Source organism: Staurois parvus, unplaced genomic scaffold (genome assembly GCF_062004578.1).
Source record: "Staurois parvus isolate SC_StPar_1 unplaced genomic scaffold, SC_StPar_1.0 ptg000187l, whole genome shotgun sequence".
Lineage (NCBI taxonomy): Eukaryota > Metazoa > Chordata > Amphibia > Anura > Ranidae > Staurois > Staurois parvus.
In genome coordinates, this window is record NW_028317983.1 from 7,013,932 (window position 1) to 7,036,170 (window position 22,239).

The 22,239-nt window shown below is 41.4% G+C and overlaps 1 protein-coding gene across 1 annotated transcript in view; it reads right to left on the minus strand.

Moving 5' to 3' along the window:
• SACK1A (scaffolding CK1 anchoring protein A) overlaps nt 1–22,239 on the minus strand; it is an 86,368-nt gene that overhangs the window by 4,927 nt on the left and 59,202 nt on the right. The window lies entirely within an intron of this gene.

The following is a 22,239-nucleotide window of genomic DNA, read 5'->3' on the forward strand; positions in this document are numbered from 1 at the left end:
CACAAATGCTGCTCACTGGATATTTTCTCTTTTTTGGACCATTCTCTGTAAACCCTAGAGTTGGTTGTGCGTGAAAATCCCAGTAGATCAGCAGTTTTTGAAATACTTAGACCAGCCCATCTGGCACCAACAACTATGGCACATCCAATATCAATTAAATACCCTTATTTCCTCATTCAGATGCTCGGTTTTAAATTCAGCAAGTCGTCCTCACCACGTCTAGATGCCTAAATGCACTGAGTTGCTGCCATGTGATTGGCTGATTAGCTGGAACAGGAGCCATAGGAACTCAATCAAGCGTAGGTTGGTGTGTAGAACCAGCTGGAATTGTGGTGGTTGCCGTGATGACGTGTTTCGCACGACTGTGCTGTGTTCCATCAAGCTGTTTTTATACTGACTGTTGTCACATCGTTTATCATTATGACTGAATATACTTTTATCTACATTGGATTATATTTATAATTTGTTTGCATTTGGACATCCAGTTGGCCTAGCACCTGTGACCCGTACCCATAGCACTCGTTCTTATTGCTTCTTTGTACCTAAATCTCAGTGCAGACTCCTGGGAGAAGCATTGCCCTTCCATTGGTATATATAAAATGGTAATTGAGCGCTGGGAACATGAATATAAAGCCGCTAGCATAAGAGGTAACCTTTGGAACCCAGTGGAAAATATAAAAGAGTAAGCAGCGCTACTACTATGCGCTATCTGGTTAGTGCATTATTTGTACATTCACAAGAACACAAGAGTCACGATTATCTTTGATCATGGATTGTTTGGACAATTGCACATAATCACTTTATCTCACCACGTAATATGGACTGAGTTATCTTCACATATGCTATTGTGCAACTTGTGTATTTGATTTTTTCATCTGATTTTATTAGTAGCGCTGCCCTTCCATTGGTGTCTAGGCACGAGTCACATGATCTTAACTGGGAGGATCCATCAAGTCTGAACTCTGATCTATTCCTTCAACAGAAATTACATGGCCCAATGCCTACACTTTGAGCTATGCAATACACATTAGTTGTGGTCATGTGACCTGCTCTATGGAAACTACAAATCCCATAATCTACATGATTAGCACTTCCGCCTGGCAGTACTAGGGTTGTTGGTTCGAATCCCAGCCACAGCACCACTTGCCTGGAGTTTGCATGTTCTCCCTGTGCCTGCGTGGGTTTCCTCCGGGTACTCCAGTTTCCTCCCACACTCCAAAGACATGCTTGGAGGTTAATTGGCTCCTGTCTAAATTGTCCCTAGTATGTGTATGCATGAATGTGAGTTAGGGACCTTAGATTGTACGCCCCTTGAGGGTTAGGGACTGATGTGAATGTACAATATACATGTAAAGTGCTGTGTAAATTGACGGCGCTATATAAGTACCTGAAATAAATAAATAAAGAATAATCTACAGTCCATCTCAGGACAGAACAATAAAGGGTGGCTATGTTCCTACATACAGTGGGACCATGGAAAATGAATGTAGCCACCTTCTAACAAGATGGATTACAGCACAAAAAATTGGAATTGTAGATTTGGAGGGGGCTGAGAGCAATATAAGGGATTTTATTTAGTGAATGCATACTTGAATAGAATGTTTTTTTAAAACAGAGTTTAGCGTAGATTAAATACTTCCTAGTGCTTCAAGCTGATTTTTTTCCCAGGATGATCATGACAGCAGCCCCCCCACACTGACGGTGACTCTGCAAACACTGACTACTAACAACAGGAATGCAGCACAGGAGGCATACATCCTGACAGCAATCAGTAATTATGAACAAGTAGAGACACAGACAGCTGGAGTTCGGATTATCTTATCGACAATTCAGTTGGCTTTTGCATCAATTCACCCTTAAGGGTAAACAATATCATTATTCCATAGAGCATTTATTGACGGTTAACATTTCAGCTCAAAAAGATATGATGAGGCTGGAGCTGCCCACACTAGCACTGGAGAGGGTCTCTTGTCAGCAACATTTATTTAACCGCTTCCCCTCCGCCCTATAGCAGAAATACTGCTACACGACGGAAGGGCTGTGCAAAATCACGTATATATACACGTGATTTTGCATTTCCAGGTAGGGGGCGCATGCGCCCTACCCACGCCACCATTGGAGGCTTCAGCTGTCGATCACCGGGTCCCGGACAGTAATTCCCCTCCGGCACCTGGCGATCGCCAAGTATCACTGACGGGGGAGAGGTCTGTATGTGAACAATACAGATCTCTCTGCTGTCAGCTGCAGCACACTGCTTTGTATGGCTCTGCATAGCACAGTATGCCTCCCTAGTAAAACACACATAGCACACAGTTAACCCTTTGATCACCCCAGATGTTAAGCCCTTCCTGCCCAGTGCCCCAGTCTCAGAGTGCCCGCCGCAGTCCTGCTATAAGTCGCTGACCGTCGCCATTACTAGTATAAAAAAAAAATTCCTGTAAATATACCTCCATTTGTAGACGCTATAACTTTCATGTAACCAATTAATTTACATGTATTAGGAATTTTTTTTTTAGCAAAGACATGTAGCAGAATACATTTTGGCCTAAATTTATGGCAAAATTTGATTTTTACATTTTTTTACTGGACATCTTTAATAGCAAAAAGTAAAAAATATTGTTCTTTTTCTCAAAATTGTCATTTTTTTGTTTATAGTGCAAAAAATAAATAACGCAGAGGAGATCAAATACCACCGTAAGAAAGCTCAATTTGTGGGGAAAAAGGACATACATTTCATTTATGTATAGCGTTGCATGACCGCGCAATTGTCAGCTAAAGTAATGCAGCGCTGTATTTCAAAAAGTGGCCTGTTCAGGAGGGGGGGGGGGGGGTAAATCCTCTGGAGGGCAAGTGGTTAATGTGATTCTAAGCCCTGGTTCACATTGAATGCGCCTTTGATATTGCGTAACTTCAGTGGAAGTAGCGCGATTTCAAAGCCATCGGTCAGTGCAATTTCAGACATCTGAGCAACTTTATGCACAGGTGTCAATGCAAGTACTACATGAAATCATCAAAAGCAGTTCAGGAACCTTTTTCAAAATTGGTCAGAGTTGCACCGATTTTAATGGTTCCATAGGCATAAATAGGCTGCAGCTTGTGATGTAATTTGGACTGTCAACCACATTGGTGTCAACGGGGGCTAAAGGATATTTTTTTTATATAGCAAACATGTTATATTTACCTGATGGTGGTAAAACCAGCCCTGATCCTCCTCTTCTGGAGTCTCTGCTGGTGCTCCTGGCCCCTCCCCCCACCGAGTGCCCCCATAGCAAGCTGCTTGCTACGGGGGGCACTCTTGCATGCTCACTTCTGAGCTGGCTCAGTGTGTCCATTGACCCCCTCTCTCTCCTCACTGGCTGTGATTGACAGCAGCAGGAACCAATGGCTCTCTCTGTTGCCTCTCTGTCCATTGAGGGGAGAAAGAGCCTGAGAGACCTGCTGAACTCCTGCACATCGCTGGATTGAGATCAGGAAGGTTGCACAGAATACATTAAGGTAAAAAAAAGCTTTGTCTTTAGAACCACACGAGAGGAATAAAAAGATAATTTTTTTTGTTTTTTTTGTTTTTTTGTGGTAAGCTAGATAAGAAATATTGCATATGAATATTTTATTTTTTAAAAATAAATGGAACTGTAATGGCTTTTCAAATGTTTGATGATAAAAAAAAAATCACAACATAAAAATAGCCAAAATAGTTAAAAAAAATTAAGTCTTTTTCTTGTACTTTTTTTTTGCAGATTTGTAGATTTTGTTGTTAATTGAGGCTTTTTTACAAAATAAGGGGAAAAAAAAGGCAAAAAAAGCAACTTAAAAATCCTGAAGTCCAATTTTTCAAAATAAAAGCCTCCACATTAGCTGTATCCTGGTCAGCTACAAATCAGTTCAGATTTCCTTTCTTTTGCTAGTAGGTACATAATTATTCACACTACTAATGACTAGCATTGGATACTATAAAGACTTAGTCACTGGTCACACCGCTGTGATTTAACCCCTTGATGCTGATCGCATGCAAATATGCGGCCTCTCAGTGTCTGGGCCTTGACGTCGAGCGAACGCATATTTGCGTGCAATTAGAGAATACATATGTGCTGAGTGCGCGCTCCCAGCACATATGTCTGTGACTCCCGTAAAGGTCCTGATCTGCGACTCCCGTAAAGGTCCTGATCTCCCCTTTCGATCGGGACCTTTTCTGATCATGTGACTGCCGTGACAGCAAATCACAGCGGTCACATGACCCTAAAACCCCGCCCCACCTCCCGGCTTCTGAAACTCATAAAGGGCCAGGAGGTTAAAATCACAGGATTTGTGTGCAATTTCAGTGCGAATTCAGATGCTATTTCTGAAGACTTTGTTGCTACTTGCACTGCAGCAAATCGCACATGTTAAGACACTGACATTCACTAGATCCAATTTCAGGTGCAATTTCAATTCACAAATCGCACCTGAAATCGCACCAGTGTGACCGGGCACATAGGGTCTTCTCACACTGGCTTTATGATCAGCATCCTCTATCAGTTTTTTATGTGGACCTGATCAGAAGCTCCACAAACGTCTATGGACCTGATTAGAAGCTCCACATACGTCTATGGACCTGATCAGAAGCTCCACATAAGTCTATGGACCTGATCAGAAGCTCCATATAAATCTATGGACCTGATCAGAATCTCCACACAAGTCTATGGACCTGATCAGAAGCTCCACACAAGTCTATGGACCTGATCAGAAGCTCCACACAAGTCTATGGACCTGATCAGGAGCTCCACATAAGTCTATGGACCTAATCAGAAGCTCCTCATAAGTCTACGGACCTGATCAGAAGCTCCACATAAATCTATGGAACTGATCAGAATCTCCACACAAGTCTATGGACCTGATCAGAAGCTCCACACAAGTCTATGGACCTGATCAGAAGCTCCACACAAGTCTATGGACCTGATCAGGAGCTCCACATAAGTCTATGGACCTGATCAGAAGCTCCTCATAAGTCTAAGGACCTGATCAGAAGCTCCACATAAATCTATGGACCTGATCAGAATCTCCACATACGTCTATGGACCTGATCAGAAGCTCCTCATAAGTCTATGGACCTGATCAGAAGCTCCACATAAATCTATGGACCTGATCAGAAGCTCCACATAAATCTATGGACCTGATCAGAATCTCCACATAAATCTATGGACCTGATCAGAAGCTCCACATAAGTCTATGGACCTGATCAGAAGCTCCACATACGTCTATGGACCTGATTAGAAGCTCCACATACGTCTATGGACCTGATCAGAAGCTCCACATAAGTCTATGGACCTGGTCAGAAACTCCTCATAAGTCTATGGACCTGATTAGAAGCTCCACATAAGTCTATGGACCTGATCAGAAACTCCTCATAAGTCTATGGACAGGCAGGTATAAATAGACATGTATCTGTTTACATCCACTTTTCTGTGCGTCCATCAAGGTCTGGAAAAAGAAATGGAAAGGGACTGGGTCCTTTTTCATATTTCCAGACGTAAATGTGATGGATCGGAGGTAATATGATGTACACATACATGTCTATTTTTTTCCCGGCTGCCCGTAGATCCAACACGGGTCTGCAAAAAGGTCCACTTGCAAAACTAAATCAACGAGCATGGATTTTACAAAAGCGACTTCTGTCCTGTTCTGTTCCGGTTCAGAGGGGAGTCTGGTCATGTATCCCCCTGCTGAATGGATCAAAGAATGTCCCTGTGAAAGGGCCCTAAGTCTAGGTTCCCTATCTATGCGTTTTCCGCTGCGTTTTGCAGAAACGCACAGCAGTCCATTTAACATGATTTCCTATGGGACAGGTTCACATCTCCGCGTTTTCACCCGGAGCGTTTTTTGGAAAGGGTCAGGGACTTTTTTAAGCGCATACCGTTGTGTTTTTTGTTCTATAGACTTCAATGGAGATGCTGCAGAAAAGCATGTAGTGCGTTTTTGATGCATTTTGCATTTGCCTAGCAACAACTAAAGAAAAAAATGCATAAAAAACGAGGCAAAAACACAAAACACACTGCAGAAACGGCTCAAACACAAAGTGCATAGGTGTGAACCGAGCCTAAAGCTGAATGAATTTTTCCGCCTGGTTTGCGCATTGCTCACTCCGTACACCTGTGTGCATACATTAGATGTGGTTTTGTGTAAGAGTGATAGATAATGAGGCACCTCCCAGTCTTGGCACCAAGGCTTCCATCCAAAATACACACGAGGGACCAGAGCCAATAAAACATTCTTCTATTCTGTGACAGCAATTATGTAAATCAAAACACAGAGGAGTAAATCAATGTGAATGAAGCCAATTATACATATCCTCAAGATCGAATGATGACGGAAGGAGGAAAACAAATTGAGTGCTATTAATATCTTTTAGCCTAGAATATAAAATAAAATGTAAGTAGGTTTATGTATGGAGGGGACTGAATCAGCAGTATGACGTTAAACACCTTGGATCTGCCCTTCATCATTTAACATACGGTACGCTGAACATTACGTGACACCAAAGAGAGACAATTGTTGCTAAGTAAAAAAAATGATGTGTTTAAATGCTATGTTGAGTCTTGTTGGTTAAAGATTGGGCTGGAGACTTCTTGTTATCATTGCGGAATCCTGTTTATGCATCAGGCTTGACTCCAGATGACAAACGTACAAAAATTACATTGTTTCCGAAACTGGAGATCTTCGCAACACAAAGAACTGTAAATGGTGGCCAAGCATGGGAAAGCTCAACCATCAGTGCACTCCTACACGGATCTGGGCTTTATGGCAGCGTGGCTAGATGGAAGCCGCTCCTCAGTGCAAAACACATGAAAACCTGCTTGGCGTTTGCAAAAGCTTTCTTGCAAACTCCAAGCGGGCTTTAACCTCCCTAGCGGTCCATATTTCTGTGCTCAAAGCGGCACATTTCTTTGCATGGAAATATGTATTTTTTTTATTGTAGGCTGTAATTTTTAGGAATAACTCACTGAAATCTGTCCGAACAAGAGTCTAGTAAACATCCCGGGTAGGATAAAACTTGAAACACGAAATCATAAATTATAATTTAATAAATAATCATAAAAAATAATAATATAATAATAATAAATGTAATTCAATAATATAATCAAACCAAAAACACTGAAATTTGAAATAGAGCGCCAAGTTCGCCCATCGCTGAGCAAAGTCGCAAAATCGTTTTCAGTGTCTGATGACGAATTTCCCCACGAATCATTATCACTCAATTCTGCAAGTGGTTCTGATTTACTATCGCTGTTCTCTAGCCGGTCTAAAACCGCTTTTGACCTAAAGGGACACTTTTTGGACGCCATGGACGTTTCTCAGTTTCCAGGCAGAAGGAACAGTAAAAATGCAGGCAGGGCGCAGGACAAAGCACTCGAGACAAAATGTATGTGAAATGGTTTGATACAGGAATGTTATACTATGTGATTTTAGTGTATTTAGTGAATATCACTTTTTGTCATTTTCAAATTTCCCGCCGGTTACGCCCCCTGTATGTCCCGACGCTCGCAGGGGACGGAACCCAGATGACAGATGCCGGCATCTGCCGGAGGACATTACAGGGGACACTGCAGGAGGGTCATTGCGGGAGCGCAGGACAAGGTAAGAGATTGAGGGACAGCGGAGCAACGCCGCATGGTAAGCCCGAGTGTAGCTCGGGGTTACCGCTTGTGGTACTGAAACTTTACCCCGAGCTACACTCGGGAATACCGCCAGGGAGGTTAATGTGTTTTGCACTAAGGAGAGGCGTCCATCTAGCCACGCTGACATAAAGCCCAGATTGGTGGAGGGTTGCAGTGATGGTTGTCCTTCTGGAACTTTGTCCTATCTCCAGACAGGATCTCTGGAGCTCAGTCAAAGTGACCATCAGGTTCTTGGTCACCTCTTAGTCACCACTAAGACCCTTCTTCCCTGATTACTCAGTCTGGTCAGGTGACCATCAGGTTCTTGCTCACCTGTTGTTCACCACTATGGCCCTTCTCCCCCAATTACTCAGTCTGGCCAGGTGACCATAAGGTTCTTGGTCACCTCTTGGTCACCACTGAGGCCCTTCTCCCCTGATTACTCAGTCTGGCCGGGCAACCAGCTCTTGGAAGAGTCCTGGTTGAGCCAAACTTGTTCCATTTGAGAACTATGGAGGCAACTGTGCTCTTAGGCACCTTCAGTGCAGCAGAATTTTTTTGTGTAGCCTTTCCCAGATCTGTGTCTTGCAATAATCTTGTCTCTGAGCTCTGCAGGCAGTTCCTTTTGACCTTATGGCTTTTGCTCTGATACAGTATGCATTGTCAGCTTTGAGGCCTTTAGAAGAAGGTGTGTTCCTTTCCAAATCATGTCCACAGGTGAACTCCAATCAAGGTGTAGAAACATCTCAACAATGATCAAGAAAAATGGGAGGCACCTGAGCTAAATTTAAAGTGTTGTTGCAAAGAGTCTAAATACTTTGTTCAATATGATATTTCATTATTTTTTTTTTTTTAATAAATTCGGACATTTCTATAATTCTGATTTCACTTTGTCATTATGGAATACTGAGTGTAGATTAGTGAGAAAAAAAATAATCGAAACAACTGTAGTATCAGGCTGCAACTTAACAACATTGAAAAAAGTGAAGAGCGGCTGAATACGTTGTGAATGTGCTCTCTCTCCCTTTCTCTTCCCTCTCTCTTTCCTCCCTCTCTCCCTCTTCCCTATCTCTCTCTCTTTCCTCTCTTCTCTCTCTATCTTCTCTCTCTCTCCCCTCTCTCTCCCCTCTCTCTCCTCTCCTCTCCCCTCTCTCTCACTCTTCTCTCTCCCTTCTCCCCCTCTCTCTCTTCCCTCTACCCCCCCTCTCTTCTCTCTCTCTCTCCCCTCTCTCTCTCCTCCCCCCCCCCTCTCTCTCCATCTCTTCTCTCTCCCCCCTCTCACTCCTCTCTCTTCTCTCTCTCTATTCTCTCTCCCCTCTCTCTTCTCTCCCCCTTCTCTCTCTCTCTTCCATCTCTCTCTTCTCTCCCCCCTTTCTCTCTCTCTCTATTTATATATACAGTTGTGTTCAAAATAATAGCAGTGTGTTGAAAAAAGTGAATAAAGCACAAAATCCTTCTAATAGCTTTTATTTCCATCCACACAAATGCATTGGGAACACGACACATTCTATTCCAAATCAAATCATGAAGAAAAATACATCAAATTTGTGTTGTTCCTCTAAAAAAATGGAAGAAAAGTGAATATTAGACGGTTCAAAAAAATCGCAGTGTTTGTATTCTTCTTTACAAACTCAAACATTCACTATATAAACTGAAAAATGTTTGAAGATTTTGCTTCCCTTTGAATGACTTCATGAATATTTGGTTGTAGTCGCACTGTTTCTGAGAACTGCTGTACATCTGTGTTGCATGGAGTCACCCAACTTCTGGCCCCTGTGATCAGGTATTCCAGCCCAGGATGATTGGACGACATTCCACAGTTCTTCTCTATTTCTTGGTTTTGCCTCAGAAACTGCATTTTTGATGTCACCCCACAAGTTTTCTATTGGATTAAGATCCGGGGATTGGGCTGGCCACTCCATAACGTCAATCTTGTTGGTCTGGAACCAAGATGTTGCACGTTTACTGGTGTGTTTGGGGTCGTTGTCTTGTTGGAACACCCATTTCAAGGGCATTTCCTCTTCAGCATAAGGCAGCATGACCTCTTCAAGTATTCTGATGTATTCAAACTGATCCATGATCCCTGGTATGCGATAAATAGGCCCAACACCGTAGTATGAGAAACATCCCCATATCATGATGCTTGCACCACCATGCTTCACTGTCTTCACAGTGTACTGTGGCTGGAATTCAGTGTTTGGGGGTCGTCTGACAAACTGTCTCCGGCCACTAGACCCAAAAAGAACAATCTTACTTTCATCAGTCCACAAAATGTTGCGCCATTTCTCTTTAGGCCAGTCAATGTGCTCTTTGGCAGATTGTAACCTCTTCAGCAAAATGTCTTTTCCCAACAGTGGGACTTTGCGGGGGCTTCTTGCAGATAGCTTGGCTTCACATAGGTGTCTTCTAATTGTAACAGTACTCACAGGGAACTTTACACCTTCTTTCATCTTCCTGGAGCTGATTGTTGGCTGAGTCCTTGCCATTTTGGCTATTCTTCTATCCATTCGAATGGTAGTTTTTCGCTTTCTTCCACGTCTTTCAGGTTTTGGTTGCCATTTTAAAGCATTTGCGATCATTTTAACTGAGCAGCCGATCATTTTCTGCACTTCTTTATATGTTTTCCCCTCTCTAATCAACTTTTTAATCAAGGTACTCTGTTCTTCTGAACAATGTCTGGAACGACCCATTTTCCTCAGAATTTCAGAGAGAAATGCACTGTAACCGGCATGTACAACATTTGCTGCCTTCCTTCCTTAAATAAGGGCAATAATTGCCACCTGTTTTTCAAAGAATGAATGACCTCACTAATAGAACTCCACACGGCTATTATTTTGAACATGCCCTTTTCAATTAGTGATTCAATTACACAGAATCAGCAGCATGCATGTCATGACTGTTGGGTCTGTTGGATTTCTATTACTCAACTACACCTGCTAGTAAATTATTTGCCATGTAGAAATATCATTTCTACCAAAAACAGTGATTGATCCGGTTAGTGATGTCTGACTGCTATTATTTTGAACACAGCTGTATATAAGTATAAGTGTGTGTGTTTTTCTTCATAACAATTTTTATTAAGTGTTTTCCAGAAAAATACATCCACACCGGAGGGTCCAGGATATGACATTTTCATCAGAAGAGATAGCCTAGCTCTTACACAATACCATATACAGGAAACATATCACAAGAGCCTTAGGTGATTTAATGCAAACACACAGCTATCTGAGGAGATTGAAGGGGGCGATTACAAGGGAAGGGAAGGGAGAAAAAAAACAGAAAGGAGGGAGGATGGGGGGGGGGGTGTTGGGGTGAGACAGCGATGGAGGGGTCAGGAGAGAAGATAGGGCAGTTGCCCGCAGATGACTGCCCCTTATTACAAGACGCAAGGGTGCCACCATCCCGCCAAATGCATACTGATATATATTTTTAATGGTCCTGTTAAACAAAAAGAAGATGAAAAAACACCTCATTCCTTATTATTGCAAAGAATGTGATGATTATTTGTTCCTCAAATCAAACCTCAATTTTTGTACCAAACAGAAATATTACCACAAAATAAAAAGCGCAAATGAGCCAGTTAAACTTCAAGTGTTGCTAAACCCACAACAGTAAAAGCAAAGCATGCTTGTTATACTCACTGTGGAACCTAAGAGGTTAATCCTCTGCATTGTGTAAAAAGGTTGTTTGATCCTCTCTTCTCTGATCCTCCCCTTCTTCCAGTGTCTCCCAAATATATCCTGATAGAACAGAGCCTTGGGGTCAACCTGCACATGCTCAGTTTGGTGTATATTGCTAGAGAGTTTTTTTTTTCGTGGCAGGGTGCATGTGATCAGCACTGTCCAGAGAGAGGTCAGGGGTTCTGCTTCCTCCTACAGCCTAAGGGGTTAACCCTCTGCATTGCATAAAAACACTATTTGATCCTGTCTTCTTTGATCTTCCCCTTCTTCCAGTGTCCCCCCTCTTATCTCCTGATAAGACATATCATGTAGAGTCACTCTGCACATGCTCAGTTTGGTGTGTATTAATAGAGAAGTTTTTTTTTTCTTGGGAGAGTGCATGTGATCAGCACAGAGCCAATCAGCACTGTCCAGACAGAGGTCAGGGGTCCTGCATCCTTCTAGAGCAAAGTGAAATCTCCTCCTACAAGCGTTAACCAGTGCTCTGCTGGATACTGATAGAAGTCACAAGACTGCTCTAACTGCTGATGAGAAACAATATTTAGCAGTTTATGTTTACTAAAATAACTGCATTTCCATTTTGTGTGTACTGTGGGAGACCGATTATAGTGAATGCAGGGTCCGGGGAGAGCAGATATAGTGAATGCAGGGTCCGGGGAGAGCAGATATAGTGAATGCAGGGTCCGGGGAGACCAGATATAGTGAATGCAAGGTCCGGGGAGACCAGATATAGTGAATGCAGGGTCCGGGGAGATCAGATATAGTGAATGCAGGGTCCAGGGAGAGCAGATATAGTGAATGCAGGGTCCGGGGAGACCAGATATAGTGAATGCAGGGTCCGGGGAGAGCAGATATAGTGAATGCAAGGTCCGGGGAGACCAGATATAGTGAATGCAGGGTCCGGGGAGACCAGATATAGTGAATGCGGGGTCCGGGGAGAACAGATATAGTGAATGCAGGGTAAAGGGAGACCAGATATAGTGAATACAGGGTCCAGGGAGAACAGATATAGTGAATGCAAGGTCTGGGGAAAGCAGATATAGTGAATGCAGGATCCTGGGAGACCAGATATAGTGAATGCAGGGTCCGGGGAGAGCGGATATAGTGAATGCAGGATCCTGGGAGACCAGATATAGTGAATGCAGGGTCCGGGGAGAGCGGATATAGTGAATGCAGGGTCCAGGGAGAACAGATATAGTGAATGCAAGGTCTGGGGAGAGCAGATATAGTGAATGCAGGGTCCGGGGAGAGCAGATATAGTGAATGCAGGGTCCGGGGAGAGCGGATATAGTGAATGCGGGGTCCGGGGAGACCAGATACAGTGAATGCAGGGTCCGGGGAGACCAGAGATAGTGAATGCAGGGTCCTGGGTTTAGTAACACGTTAAACTTAAAACTATCAGGGCACTTCTAGAGAAAACTCTAAGCAAAGCAATTGATCTTACAATAAACCCAGAAACAGTAAAAATCAATCTCATGGCTGAACAAGATAAATTGCATGAAGTAGGCAAAGCACCCATTACGCCCAAACACATACAAAACAAGACATGTTCAAGAACACATATCAGATGTGTAGGACCACACACACACACGGCAAACCTGTCCTGATAAAGATCAAATATATCACAAATGCAAAAAGAAATCACTATGCCAGCCCTCCCCTTCTTACCTTGGATGAACCCTTGAAATATTTTTCAGATCTATGGGAACACTTGATAAAAAATAGGTATGCCCAGAGTCTGCGATCACATTAGTGATCACAATTGTAGAACGCTTTAAATGTACAAATAAATAGCCATACTTAGCATATTTGACACAAAAAAAACAATGTGAACAAGTTTCACAAGAAAAGGCGGTTGCATAAAGGACAATGCGATACTCAACTTGAGTATCGCATTGTCCTTTATGTAACTGCTTTTTCTGGTGAAACTCTTGTTCACATTGGTTTTTTTGTAGGCTTTTTTGGTTATTGGCCAATACTTTATACTTCTAGCGATACCTATTATCTTTAATGCCTCCATTTTCTATGGTTATTAAAGTTAGCATATTTGACACCCTGTAAGGATACTTTTTACACCCTCCTGCTCCATACAACAAGGGTTGTAACCCAGAGACTTGCCTTTTTCATACCCAGAGACTTGCCTTTTCCATACCCAGAGACTTGCCTTTTTCATACCCAAAGACTTTCCTTTTTCATACCCAGAGACTTTCCTTTTTCATACCCAGAGACTTGCCTTTTCCATACCCAGAGACTTGCCTTTTTCATACCCAGAGACTTGCCTTTTTCATGGTACAGAGATATCAGTTAACAAATGTAAAGAATGAAGTATTATTTGAATGCAGCAAAGAGTTCGATACCTAAGTTTTGGAGGAGATGTGAGGCGCCGAAGGTAGAGGATTGGGTCAACCGAGTGGATCAAATATGTAAGATGGAAAAACTTTGTCATGTATGAAGATAGGATGGAGAGATATTATGTGAGATGGAATAGATTTTGAAGAATTTAAAAAGATTAAAAATCAAAATTAAATGTGGAATGTAAGGGGCATAATGTAAAATGTAGAACAATACCTATCTCTTTATTCTAGAGGAGGTGGGGTCACAGGAAGATAAGGAAAATGCAGAGTGGAATGGGTGGGGGTGAGTGGGTGAGGGGGGGGGCGGATAAGAGGAAGGGGGGGGAGTTTCGGGGGGGGGGTAGGAAATATAAGTTGCTGAAAATTTATAAATATTTAAATAATAAAAAAAAACAAGGAAAAAAATTAATATTAATGATCAAATAAATAAAAGTTGTAGTGTTTCCTAACATTAGACATCAACGTAGACGTTCCCTCTTGCATTGGTGGCCAGTGGAGGTGAGAGGCTAATTTACCATTGCTCACGGCTCAAGGAACTCCTAGCAAACTCAGGAGGAGTTTTTTTTATTGAACCCAGGTTGGGAAAAATTGCCTTTTGCCATCATGTGTTGTAAATGCAATCAAATGAGATCAGTCTGGTCAAATTTTATAAATAGTTACATATAGTTACATAGTTAGTCTGGCTGAAAAAAGACAAAAGTCCATCCAGTTCAACCATTAAAAAAAAAAAAAAGTTATAATTCTACACCCACAGTTGATCCAGAGGAAGGCATAAAAACCCAGCAAAGCATGATCTAATTTGCTCCTGCAGGGGAAAAAATTCCTTCCTGATCTCCCGAGAGGCAATCGGATATTCCTTGGATCAACTTTACCTATAAATGTTATATCCAGTTATATTCTGTGTATCTAAGAAACAATCCAGGACTTTTTTTAAAGCAATCCACTGAGCTGGCCAGAACCAACTCTTGAGGGAGTCTATTCCACATTTCCACAGCTCTCACTGTGAAGAAACCTTTTAGAAAAACCTTTAAAGAAAAATGCACAGAAAATCAATTCGGACTGGACTCAGGTGTGCAGGTAAATGTGATATCTGCACATTAGTTACTTACACAGGAAATATACGAAAGATGACATTTTAAACGCCATGTGCCAGGACTCAAAACTGGTCTCAACTTAAAGTGAAACTTAACTAAAAAATGATATGCTTTACATCTGCATTTTAGTTCAGCACCTTAAAAATCAAGCCTATTGCAAAAAAAAAAGATGTACTGTATACGATGCAATCACAAGACTAACTCAGCAGCGTTGGTTTTAATGAGCCATCGTGTAACGCTGTTTTTTTAGTTTCTGATTATAACAGTAGATCTTATATCATTCTATTCTGCTTCTTTATCTTTTTGTTCAGCAGTAAATCACTGTCACCCTATAGACCATGGGTGTCAAACTGGCAGCCCTCCAGCTGTTGCCAAGCTAGATGTCCCACGAGGCATTGCAAGATTGACAGTTACAAGCATGACTCCCAAAGGCAGAGGCATGATGGGACTTGTAGTTTCGCAACAGCTGGAGGGCCGCCAGTTTGACACCCCTGCTATAGACAGTCATAGATGGCCATATAGTTTTAAATTGACTTCAAAGCATATTTTCACTTCTGCAGTCAAATTTGTTGTGTGTTCCCATTCACATGGCATCCCTAAACATTTTGTTAAAATATTTCTCATCATTTAGATGTTTCTCAGGAGAAGGTATCATGGCTGACTGCAAGGATTAGTAAATGATGTTAAAGTGAGTCTGTCCCAGGTCTGTCCTTATTTAGGCTAGGTTCACACCTATGTAGGTTGCGTTTGAGGCATTTCTGCATTGCGTTTTGCATTTTTGATGCATTTTTTGTTTTTTTTCATTTTGTTGAATTTTTCTTGTTGCTAGGCAGATTTTAAACGCAAAATAGCGGCAAAACCGCAATACATGCTTTTCTGCAGCGTTCCCAGTGAAGTCTATAGAACCAAAAAATGCAACATTTTACATTCAAAAAAGTCCCTGACCCTTTCCACAAAAATCACTGGGTGAAAACGTGGAGATGTGAACGTGTCCCATAGGAAATCATGTTAAATGGACTGTACTGCAGAAAACACTTAGGTGTGAACCAAGGGTAACATACAATGCAAGAAACCCAGGCTCTGCACCTTTAACCCATTGTTAGGAAAGACAGTGGTCAAATCTAGGTACAGAAAAAAATTAAAATAAATAAATATATATTTATATATATAAATTAAAAATAAATAAATAATAATAATAATAAAAAAAAAAAAATATATATATATATATATAAATACATATATATATATATATATATATACATATATATACATACATATATATATATATATATATATACACACACCATATACGGTATCATTAGGACTAATAGGATGTCATGTCCCAAGTGTTGTGTATTGTGTTATTGGCAGGATCACCAGGTGAAATCAGTGTAAAAAAATCTGCAAAATATAATTTTTAAAATGTTTATTTGGTTATTTATGTTTATATTATGTTTTTTGTTCATTGTGCGTTATTATGGTCACTAATCATGCTTAATTTGATTTTAAAGATAGCAAAAATAATTTTACTTTTTTCTGACCTTCGGAACGGATGAATTGGTTTTCAGTGCATTCCTATGGAACACCGCGTTTCGGTTTACAAATTTTTAAAAATACGTAAAGTCCCACAGAACGCATTAAATTCGTAAACCGAGGTACGCATGTACTTTGCCCACATTTTGCCATCAGAAAGCCAAAACCAGAATCAAATAAATTTGGAGGAATACCACATACAAGACCTCAATCTGTTGGAATAACTACCTACCTATTCATGGTATCAGAATTTATAAAAAAAAACAAAAAACAACAAAATAGCAGAGAGAAAATATTTTTTTAAAAATGATGTTTGTTCCCCTGATGCTCTCTGACAAGTTATTCCACCTCTTCATCCCTTTCTCTGGAGTTTTTCCCATCACTGACAAAAACATTCTGTCCTAATATTGTGACAGCTTAATTATGGAGTCAGGCTATAGATAAATGAAGGGAATGACTAGAACACCCTTCCTGCAATGGTTGCGTGGTGTGTTGATTTTCTCCTGCCATCATTTCTCACTGAGCTAAGCACATGCCCTGACAATAGGTGCCGTTTTCTTGCTTTGTTGGTGATTTTCCAGCTGTCAGACAGCAAACAGCCGCAAGGCACGGCCTATCGCACTCACACTGCATGTGATGGTACAACGATCAGACAATCAGAAGACTCTTTCATGGTCATATTTTTGTATTTTTAAAGTTTAAATCCTAAATCCAGCCCAAAGTTTTTTTGGATAGAGTACAGACCAGGGGCGGACTGACCATTTGGAAACTCAGGCACTGCCCGAGGGCCTGGGGTCAGTAGGGGGCCCCATGAGATGCCCCTGGTACCTTTTTCATAGGCTTTTTTGAGTTTGGGCAAGGACACAGGGGCCCCATGATCCCCTATTGCCCGGGGGCCCCATGAGTTGTCAGTCCGCCCCTGGTAGAGACCCAAGTTTTTGTTTGGTTGCTATCCAGGGCTTTGTTAGAAGGATTTCCCCCCACTTCCTGTCCTGCTGACAACATTTTAGCAGATAGGAAGTTAGGGAAACTCTCCAACAGCAACACATGGAGAAATAAAAACAGTTTCCCTTAGTAGAGTAGGAAAAGGATGGAACTCCTATCAGATCAGAGTTCCAAAGAGCAGTAGAAACCTGACAGGGGTTTTAATACTTCACTACACTCACTAGACTTTTTATATTTTTTGCTTGACATACACTTTAGCCCGGGTTCACACTGATGCGGTGTGGAAATCGTGTTTTCAGTGCAAATATCGCACCACATCGTACCCCGTTCATGCGAACCGATGCGGGTGTGTATGTTAAGTTAACAACCCCCCAAAAGTGGTCCGCAAAACGCGGTGCAATGTGAAGAATCGGATCGAATAGGTGTGAATACCCATGCGATCCGATTTTAGTGCGGACCAAAAAAAGGGTCCTGCACGTTTTTGGTGCGGTGCAATTAGAGCCATACAAAATGTATAGCCCCGAGCGCACTGCACACAAATCATATGTGATTTGCACAGTAATGTGGTGCGTTCCTGTGTGAATCACATGCGATATACCGGACCGTATATATGTGAGCCCAGGCTGATTGTTACTAAACCCACAACAGTAAAATCATTCTATATATGCAGTACAGCATGCTTGTTATACTCACTGTGGAACCTAAGGGGTTAATCCTCTGCATTGTGTAGAAAGGATGTTTGATCCTGTCTTCTCTAATCCTCCCCTTCTTCCAGTGTCTCCCAAATATCTCCTGATAGAACAGAGGCTAGGGGCATGCTTCACATGCTAGAGAGGTATTTTGTTTTCTTGGGAGAGTGTAAAAAGGCTGTTTGATCCTGACTTTTCTGATCCTCCCCTTCTTCCAGTGTCCCCCTCTTATCTCCTGATAAGACATCATGTGGAGTCACTTTGCACATGACCAGTTTAGTGTGTATTGCTAGAGAGGTGTTTTTTTCTCTTGGGAGAGTGCATGTGATCAGTACAGGGCCAATCAGTACTTTCCAGAGAGAGGTCAGGGGTTCTGCATCCTCATAGAGCAGAATGAAAATTCCTCCTACAAGCTTTAACCAGTGCTCTGCTGGGCACTGATAGAAGTCACAAGACTGCTCTAATTGCTGATGAGAAAAGGTATTTAGCAGTTTATAGTAATTAAAATAATTGCATTTCCATGTTGTGTGTACTGTGGGAGACCGGATATAGTAAATGCAAGGTCCGGGGAGACCGGATATAGTGAATGCAGGGTCTGGGGAGACCAGATATAGTGAATGCAGGGTCCGGGGAGACCGGATATAGTGAATGCAGGGTCCGGGGAGACCGGATATAGTGAATGCAGGGTCCGGGGAGACCGGATATAGTGAATGCAGGGTCCGGGAGACCGGATATAGTGAATGCAGGGTCCGGGGAGACCGGATATAGTGAATGCAGGGTCCTGGGAGACCAGATATAGTGAATGCAGGGTCCGGGGAGACCAGATATAGTGAATGCAGGGTCCGGGGGGGCCAAATATAGTGAATGCAGGGTCCGGGGAGACAAGATATAGTGAATGCAGGGTCTGGGGAGAACAGATATAGTGAATGCAGGGTCCGGGGAGACCAGATATAGTGAATGCAGGGTCCGGGGAGACCAGATATAGTGAATGCAGGGTCTGGGGAGAACAGATATAGTGAATGCAGGGTCTGGGGAGAACAGATATAGTGAATGCAGGGTCCGGGGGGGCCAAATATAGTGAATGCAGGGTCCGGGGAGACAAGATATAGTGAATGCAGGGTCTGGGGAGAACAGATATAGTGAATGCAGGGTCTGGGGAGAACAGATATAGTGAATGCAGGGTCCGGGGAGAACAGATATAGTGAATGCAGGGTCCAGGGAGACCAGATATAGTGAATGCAGGGTCCGGGGAGAACAGATATAGTGAATGCAGGGTCCGGGGGGGCCAAATATAGTGAATGCAGGGTCCGGGGAGACAAGATATAGTGAATGCAGGGTCTGGGGAGAACAGATATAGTGAATGCAGGGTCCGGGGAGAACAGATATAGTGAATGCAGGGTCCGGGGAGACCGGATATAGTGAATGCAGGGTCTGGGGTTTAATAACACTTTAAGGCAAAAGTATTTAAAGTTGAAAAGCTTGCCTTTAGTTCTACTTTAAGCCAAACAATTTTTGCAGAGAATTTCCTCCACCCTACGCCTTGCATAATCCATTACTTCCAGCAGCAGAAATCTTTTTTTTCCCCAAAATTTTCATTTTTTTAAATTATATAATTAAAAAAAAACATTTGTGATAAAATACCACCAAAAGAAAGTTCTATTTGTGTGAAAAATATTATATATATTTCATTTTCATAGAGTTGTATGATGGAGCAATTGCCTGTTAAAGCAGCACAGTGCTGAATAGCAAAAAAAATGGTCTGACCATGAAAGGAGTAAAACTTTCTGGAGATCAAGTGGTTGACACAGTAGAGAAAAAAAATGGGGCAAAAAAACCCAAATATTTTTTAAACTACTAATAGTTATAAAACTTTTTTCTTTTTACTAGAAAGCTTCAAATAAGAACAAAAAAACACAAGAGAAAGGACACATACAGTATTAATGGCGGTGTGTTGAGTTATTTTGAGGGGGCAGCAGATTTACATTGTTATACAAGCTGTACACTGACTACTTTACATTGTAGCAAAGTGTCATTTCATCAGTGTTGTCACATGAAAAGTTATAATAAAATATTTACAAAAATGTGAGAGGTGAACTCACTTCTGGGAGATACTGTAGTTATTTTTACTTTTTTGGTTATATTTTTATTTTTGAAAACACAGCCTGTATGACTAGTGACCATGATCATGCATGATGAGCAAAAAAACCCCACAACTCTAATAAACCAAATAAAAGTTTAAAAAAAATGAAAAAAACCCCCAATGTTTTGCTTATTTTAGTGGAATTGTTATTTGAGTTTTTTTCACAATAGAAAAAAGGCACAATAGCGATCTTAAAATTTTGAAAAATAGGTTACTGTACAAGTTAGCTGTATCCTGGTCAAATCAGGATATGGGCAGCACAGTGGCTAAATGGTTAGCACTTCTGCCTGGCAGTACTCAGGTTGTTGGTTTGAATCCCAACCACAGCACCACCTGCCTAGAGTTTGCATGTTCTCCCTGTGCCTGTGTGGGTTTCCTCCCACACTCTCCAAAGACATGCTGGTAGGTTAATTGGATCTTGTCTAAATTGGCCCTTGTCTGTGTATGTATGAATGTAAGTTAGAGATCTTAGATTGTACGCCCCTTGAGGGATAGGGACTGATGTGAATGTACAATATATATGTAAAGTGCTGTGTAAATTGATGGCGCTATATAAGTACCTGTAATAAATAAATAAATAAAATAAAAAAATTGAATGAATTCAGATGGTATGCTCCCTCTTGCTAGTAGATACTTGACCATTCACATCACTGATGACCAGCATTGGATTCTATAAAGGCTGAAGCTGAATGTGTGCATACATTAGATGTGCTTTTGTGTAAGAGTGATAGATAATGATGACAGCTATGCCGGCAGCACCCAGTTCTGGCACCAAGGCTTCTGCTTTGATCCAAAATACACATTTTTAAGAAGAACCAGAGCCAATAACAAATTCTTCCATTCTATGACAACATTAATGTAAATCAAAACACAGAGGAATAAATCAAGTGTGAATGAAGTAAAATTCAACATATACTAAAGATAGAATAATGATGACAAGAGAAAAACAAATTGAGAGAGCTGACTAAATCTGCATTACTGTATAAAAAGATTGTGACACCCTGCGCACCAACATATTGCACACTGAACATCACGTGACACCAACACAAGGTCATTTAGGACAATTTCTTGGATAAAACATTAGTTCAGCATGCATCCTCCAATCTCATTTGCATAATTACTATTATGCAGCCCAACTGGCCCAAATGCCCAAGGTCACACATGAGACACCCGTTTGTATGGTCCTTGAGTCCACAGAATGCGACCCTGTTGAGTTAACAGCCATTTTGATAGAGATTTTTCTGACTAACCCTGTCAATAAACTCACAATACAAGCCTGGGATGCAGTTAATTATCTAGCAAAACAACCAATCCCTCTCCAGACCCCTTATGGCCATCTCTCACAATCCCCAATTTCTCCCAGGACCTCATACCCCTTTGGCCTTCAATGACTGGATCTCCAGGGATCTTGTCCAAGTCCTGATTACCAAAGACATATTGTCAATATTAATAACTAATAATCAAAAAATTGTTATTATCCTTCATTATTGTGGAAACAGGCAACCTCAGTTCTTTTCAAGAGAGTGTGGCATTTATTGGATCCCAGCAACAGATGACAAGTCCAACAAAGTACATACAAAAAAGTATAATAAAATAAGAAGCTTTATTAGTCCGCTGTAGAACACTAGGTTATTCATTTTAACTTGGCAAGCATATAGATACTCCACCCATCCAGCACATATGTCCAATTTATATACTGTATGCACCTATATGCCTCTTATGTACAGTGCCTTGAAAAAAAGTATTCATATACTCCTTGAAATTTTCCACATTTTGTCATGTTACAATCATAAACCTAAATGTATTTTATTGGGATTTTATGTGATAGACCAACACAAAGTGGCACATAATTGTGAAGTGTAAGGGAAAAAGGTAAGTGGTTTTCAAAATTTTTTACAAATAAATATCTCAAAAGTGTGGCATACATTTGTATTCAGCCTCCTGTACGCTGATACCCCTAACTAAAATCTAGTGGAACCAATTGCCTTCAGAAGTCACCTAATTAGTAAATAGAGACCACCTGTGTGTAATTTAACCCCAGCATAAATACAGCTGTTCTGTGAAGCCCTCAGAGGTTTGTTAGAGAACATTAGTGAACAAACAGCATCATGAAGGCCAAGAACCACACCAGAAAGGTCAGGGATAAAATTGTGGAGAAGTTTAAAGCAGGGTT